General features: G+C 37.1%; 1 pseudogene; it reads right to left on the bottom strand.

The window, feature by feature from the left end:
• Positions 578-6,810, bottom strand: part of LOC109834960 — a 12,864-nt pseudogene continuing 6,631 nt past the window's right edge.

The following is a 6,810-nucleotide window of genomic DNA, read 5'->3' as shown; positions in this document are numbered from 1 at the left end:
CCAGCCCAATCAATTGTTGTTGTTTTTTTGGTATAAAACTGTTGCAACGCTATCTTTACTTAGCTAGGCAGAAACCCCCACAAGCTCTTAAAACGCAAGGAAGAGTCTTTAATTAGGAACTCTCTCATATAGAAAGGTCCCAAAAAGATTGAATGGGATGGTAGGTAAAATAAACCTGAATCAAAATAACTGAAATCGAATGGTTCATACAATATCATACATCGAACTAGCTACTTGGGTCAGTGGATAACAATTTGTCCCTAGTAAGAGATTACCTAAGGATTCGGCCCTTTGTTTGGGGGTTAAGAAATAGACAGTTTCGTCTCTGAACTAACTTGCTGAGCTAAAGAATCACCCATTCCCAACTTTCACTCAAAATAGGCCCGAGTGATTTCAGCAGCAGATCCCAGCCTGCAGTATATTACCCATTCCATAGATATCTCACTAAATTCAGTTCCCAGAAGATTATCTGACTTGGCCATAATAAATCATAACAGCATCTGAAAACCTTCCTCAATTTCGAGAATATGAAAATATCCAAGGCAACAATCAATCTCAATTTCAAGAATATGAAAAATATCCAAGGCAACTATCAATCTCAATTTCAAGAATATGAAAATATCCAAGGCAACTATCAATCAAAATCACACACGGCAACTCTCATCACACGGCAGTTGCTTGCATCCCCGTAATGCTATTTACATCAAATATGTGCTGGCAAATCCAAACAAATTGTATCTTTCATCAGTATACCCATCAAATAATTTTTTTGACAATGCGTAAAATGCAATAAGCGCTTGCGGTTCTCCGTTCCACATATCCAACTGAATCTCCTGGAGAATCGGATCTCAGAAGGCACAGTTTAAGATAACAATGACTGCCACTATATTTGGTTAGGCAAGCTAATCCATAGAGTTAGTCGATTTGTGCATTGTTTAAAGAGGAGTTGACAAGAGTTAGCTAGTTCCGCATCAGTTCATACCCAGAATTAGCTAACAACTGTCCACAACTGGAATCACAAACTCTCTGTTTAAGTATTTTAAAAGTATAAACTTTGTCATCTACACCCGTGTGAAGTAGGAGCTACGTTTCTGGCTTTTTGGATGTTTCGCTGAAGTTCGCATATCCTAGTTTGTAGTCTCTGCCTTCTTGAAATTCTTCGCCACTGTTTAGTACCAAGATCATGTCAGAAATATTGTAGAAGTGTAGTAAGGAATAGATCAAGGTTAAGAGGAATATCAAAAGGGGCGTGTAAGCTAAGAAGAGTTCAGTGAATCAAATAGCTATGAAAAAATTAAAAAAAAAAAATCTAAAAACAAGGAAATACAGAGGGTAATATCTTAGGCACTGAAGCTTCAAAAGATACATGGCACATAGTAGTCGCAATTAGATTCATATATTTTGATATAGAAGTGTATAATTTGCAACCGTAATGATCCCCCCCCGCCCCCACCCTCAAAAAAAAGGAGGAAAAAAAAGAAAGAAAAGAAAAATCATGGTCCTGCAGCTTCCATCCTCATTTATTAGCTTTACATAAACAACAAAGAAGTTTGTATGCCTATCACGAGTCCAGGTTGCAAACAAAGAATAGAATCGAGGACCTGGGAAGCATAAACATGATGAACAGAATGAATCATCTCTTACAGACCATTAATGGTGCTGACTAGTAATCTGACACCTTCACGAACAATCTGGATGAACAACTACGGAGAGGAAAGAGAACATGTGTTTCACATAAAGATGTTCTTATGTTAATTAGCTTTCTGCCGTAGGCTCAAAAAAGTTAGTAGTCCTATTGTGTGATGTATTCTGGAGTTCTACTAGATAAAGTTATAATTTGTAAATGGCAGAACAGCCTTGTTCAAGTAAGGAAAAAGCTGCATCAAGTAAGATGAGATTTTCAATTCTTTCATACACTAACCTAAGGGGAAAAGAACAAAATCTAAAGAGAAAAATACAAAAATCTGGTCATGACCCTTTTTGCATTGCCTAACAATTGACATTTTAGTTTTACATAATCAACATGTTTAAAAAGCGATCCACATGATCAACAAGTTTAAGATGTGACCGCATGATGCCAATTTCATTACGTTCCTTTGAGACTTATACTCAATTAACAGTGCTATATCAAGATTGAAACATCCACTGGCACGTGGTTTTCTTCCCATCAGAAGACATTACTAGACAAAGAAAGTATGGACACCTGCGACTATGATTGCATCTCCAATGCGAGTATGTCTTGATGACAGAATCAATAACTTATTTGCTTAGCCTTCGAAAATAAATATCCTCAGTTGGTCATTAATCTAGGCATATCGCAGGGGACAATGCCTAGTTATAGATATTATCAGCATAGTTAAGAATAATGGTAGCAGATAACTGACCTCTGGAAGATGCGCGAACCACCACAACATGCATCTTCATTTTATTGGGTGGAAGTTGGAGATGAAGAGGACAAAGTAACCCATTCAATGGATTCCTTGTGCACACAAATATGTCTTCATCAATCTCTAACACCTCCTCCAACTTCTCAGTCAATTCTCTCACAGTTGTTCCTTTGAAGCTGAAACAAAGCTCAGTGCTTCCATCTGTAGAGCCATCATCCTCTGCAATAGTGCAATAGATTGATCGACCATCAGATCTACGTGGGGAACCACTAAAAGAAGACGACTGCGACAACTGCAACCACGATCATGCATAACAGTATAAGCTAAAACGTTATAACATACAATAAATACCATGGTAGATATAAACTTATGTTTATAAACTTATGCAATAAACTGTCATTTTTTTTATTTTATATTCAATGTGATTAAGGGGCAGAAGTGATGGTGAATTTCTCCAGTCTCTTGATTATTTTCCTTGTAGGAACCAAAAACTGAAAGTAATATCCTCATGCTATTTTCTTACAACAATTACATGTACTTTTAAAAAGAATTGATTATAGACAAATATAAAGATATATAACAAATTCCTTCCTTTGTTTCATACACAACGTGATGTAGGGTACAGCATAGTTACAGAGGTTCTAAAATTCTCCTAATTCTTGACTATTTTCCATATAGGAACCAGAAATCGAAAGCAACATCACAAGTAATTTCCTCACAAGTCACAATAACTAATCTACAATTGAAAAGAACATTATTTCAGGAATAAAGACAATAGATTACAATATGCAAGATCGAATATTAAGATACCCAACATGCAAGATCAAACCAATATAATCCATAAAATTTTAGAAAGAAAAACACTTTTTTATGTAAATTTACAAAACTTAATACCAATATCCTCGTTTTGTTTCACAATAACTAATCAAATTAAAATAGACCATCAATTAAGGAATAAAGACGCAGCTCACAACGACGACCGCCCCCCAAATCGAAAACCGCAAAATCAAGAAACCAAGAATCAAGAATAGGAATAAACAGAACCTACATCGGTTCTAGAAACCCTGGGCGATCGCGAGGGCGTCGAGTCCGGCGACGACAACTCCCACCTCCCTTCGGCCTCGGCCAGCTTTCGCCTTCGCGCACGCCGCCGGCGGAGTCTTCTGCTCCTTCACAAACCCCCCTCCTTCGTCCTACTCGGACGATCTCGACATCCCAGAGCCCCAATCCTGCGTCGAGGTCCGATGCGGGATGTCGTGCGTCACCGAGTTCCGCCACGGCGGGGCCCACGTTCGCCCTCAGGTACTGCCGTACTCGTCTTCAGCCTGACCTGGAACCCATCGCGCACGGGCTCCCACTCGACGGAGGAATCGAGGCGAGGGGCAGGGTTTGGAGGACCTTGCGGCGCTCATCCCGAGGAGCATCGGCTGTTGGAGGCGGTGAGGTAGCGTCCGTAGCAGGACTTGCGGGGGTCACGGCGTCGCTGGCGTCGGAGAGCTCGACGCGCCAGCGAGCGGAGCGGGAGCGCGGCCGCTGGGCGTCTTGGAGAACGTGGACTCGTCCTCGTCGGCGATGAGGCACTTGTCGTGCGTTGCTCTTGAGGGACTGGTCTTTCGCGTTCCTGAATACCTCCATTTTCTTGGAATTTGGGTTCTAGTGTTTGGAGGTTTAATGGCGATTTTGGGGGAGAACTCGTGAGGAGGGAAAAAGGGAGGACTCTTTCCCCCCCGTTTCGTTGTCGCCCTTTGGTTTGAGCTCGCTCTTTTTTTAATTACTTCCTTCGGTTTAATTGCTCATTTATCTCGTCTTTTCGGCAGAGTTAATGCTTGGTTTTTTACAATATTGTATTGTAATAATTGCTTTCTTTGTGTTTTCTTTTACCAAACAGCCCCTTATTAGCGTTGTTCTCATCCTTTTTAATTATTATATGAATAAATGTAGGAAAATTAAGGATGGCCCAGCATTAATTTATTATCGCTAGTTGTCAGGTGATGTTGACGATGGATCCGACACGGTGTCGACGAGGATTAAGAAAAACAAACTAAATTGCCCTCCTTTCCGTGCGCAAAGTTGACAACAACACGGCACGTGAGTCATGCAGGACTTGGTACGTAAGAGAAGAAGACCCTGCAAGCGTCCAGAAGGAGGCATTCTGATTAGTGATTAGTAGGATATTATTGGTGTGCTGAATACAATTATTTGAGAGATTGGTGTCATTCTTATCAGATGCTTAGTACTGTTTTGACCTACTACCATTTGCAATCAACTTATGTTTTAGGCTGGGGTTTTTTTTTTTTTAAACCACGTTAAATTTATGGCCGTTTTATGCAAAGCATCTTATATTTTTAATTATACTAGTTGCTGTGCACGTGTAATACAAGTGATTAAATATTAAAATTATTTTTTAATTATCTTCTTATTATAAAACATGTCAGATTCATTTTGAGTTAAAATTTATAACATGGATTATTACATTTGCTATAAGTTTTATTTAAACACTTTTTAAAAAATTATGAAATAGATGATTAATTTTGAAAATTTCTTGGGGCCAGGAATAAACAACTAACAAGTTTGCGGTGGAAGATAGCGGAACGTAGTACATTCTTAAGAATTGTTACTTTTTACTTAGCTTGTTTATAATGATAGGATCTCATTATTAACTAACTACAAGGTCTAGTACATTATTTTTTGGTTGGACGTTCAAGGCGACCCATGTGAGTCCTCATCGCAATGAATGTTATACAATTTAAGTACAAAAGAAAAAAAGAAGGTTAATCAATTGTGTAGTTGGTGATGGAGATGAAGAATGATGGTTTTGAAAATAGTGCGTGTGGGTAATTAATATGGTTTTTAATTTATTTGTGTAGTTTAATTTCTTTGTTCATTTTCAAGAAATCTATGGTCCTGTGGATATACATATCGCTATAGCATTACTACCCTCTTTTGGTTTTGTGGAAGAGTTTAGGTGTAAAAAAAATTAAATTATCTAAGCCCATACATGAAATTTATTTTAACCAACACCTATGTGTAAATATTACAAGTGACATTGAGATCTAAGATATGTGTGAGATTCTCTTTGATTTTTATACAAATAGTATCTATTTTAATAATAATAGTATAATTAAACTTTGTAATCTGAAAAAAAGATCAAACATACAATATAAGTAATTGCTTTAAAATAATCTAATCTAGACTAATAAGAAGAAAATAGATAAAAATAATTTGTAAATTGTTACAATTTTATAATTCATAATTTTTAAACAATCTAATCTAATATAATAAGAAGAAAATAACAAAGACACATATCTGTTGAAGGAGATGAAAGTGCTATGAAAATTATTATAATTTCTGATCTAATATCACGCCCTGCTTCCCAAAATACTAGGGAATCAAAACGTGAACAAGCCCGCAACATATTAGATCGAGGAGAATAAATAAGAATAAATATTTCTTCTCAACCTAATACGCTAAGCGTCAAACAATATATTACAAAGTCACAGGTCCCCGATCACACATAGCAAGAATATAATGAACAACTCATAAATGAAAAGAGACATATCACAAATAAAATATCATCCGAGACACAGAGTTTGGGTCAAATATGTCCTTATTAGAAAACAGTCCAAATAAGTACTAAAGGAATATGAAAATACATCGTTCAACAGGAATAGAAAGGAAGTACTATAAAAATAAATTCCTTTTAAATTATCTCTCACCATAATTATTCTAAAAATAATCTCTTAACATAATAAATTCATAAACTTAAAATAATCTTTTTACAAGATAAATTCTCATTAAATCAAAATAGTCTATTTTTTTCAAAATAAATGCTTTTAAAAATATTTATCATTCTAAAATAATTTCCTTCCACAAAATAAATTCTAAAAAAAGTATATTTTTTTTAAAATATTATTTATCACATGGTTACGATTCATTTAATACTATTCATCAAACCCACATAGATAATTATTAACAGCTCTAAAAATTATACGAAATAAAATAACGGAATGAGAATCTTGCACATAATAATTTATGATAATCTAAAAATTAAAATAAATAACAAACGAGGTTGGGGATCTTGCCTACGAGGCCAAGAGGCCTACGGATGAGGCGGCAACGTCATTGCTTGTTGTTCGTTGTTTGGCGATGCACGCAGCAGACCATAGGCTGCTTTGTGAAGTTGGACGACAACATCGATGACGGTTGAGGGGTATGACACGTCTGGACTGTGGCGGTGATGTAGGACAACGCTTGCCTACGAGGCCAAGAGGCCTACGGATGAGGCGGCAACGTCATTGCTTGTTGTTCGTTGTTTGGCGATGCACGCAGCAGACCATAGGCTGCTTTGTGAAGTTGGACGACAACATCGATGACGGTTGAGGGGTATGACACGTCTGGACTGTGGCGGTGATGTAGGACAACG

Source organism: Asparagus officinalis, chromosome 3 (genome assembly GCF_001876935.1).
Source record: "Asparagus officinalis chromosome 3, Aspof.V1, whole genome shotgun sequence".
In the NCBI taxonomy this organism is placed as follows: domain Eukaryota; kingdom Viridiplantae; phylum Streptophyta; class Magnoliopsida; order Asparagales; family Asparagaceae; genus Asparagus; species Asparagus officinalis.
Note: the sequence above shows the minus strand (reverse complement) of the source record. Positions and strands in the feature narration are given on the sequence as shown.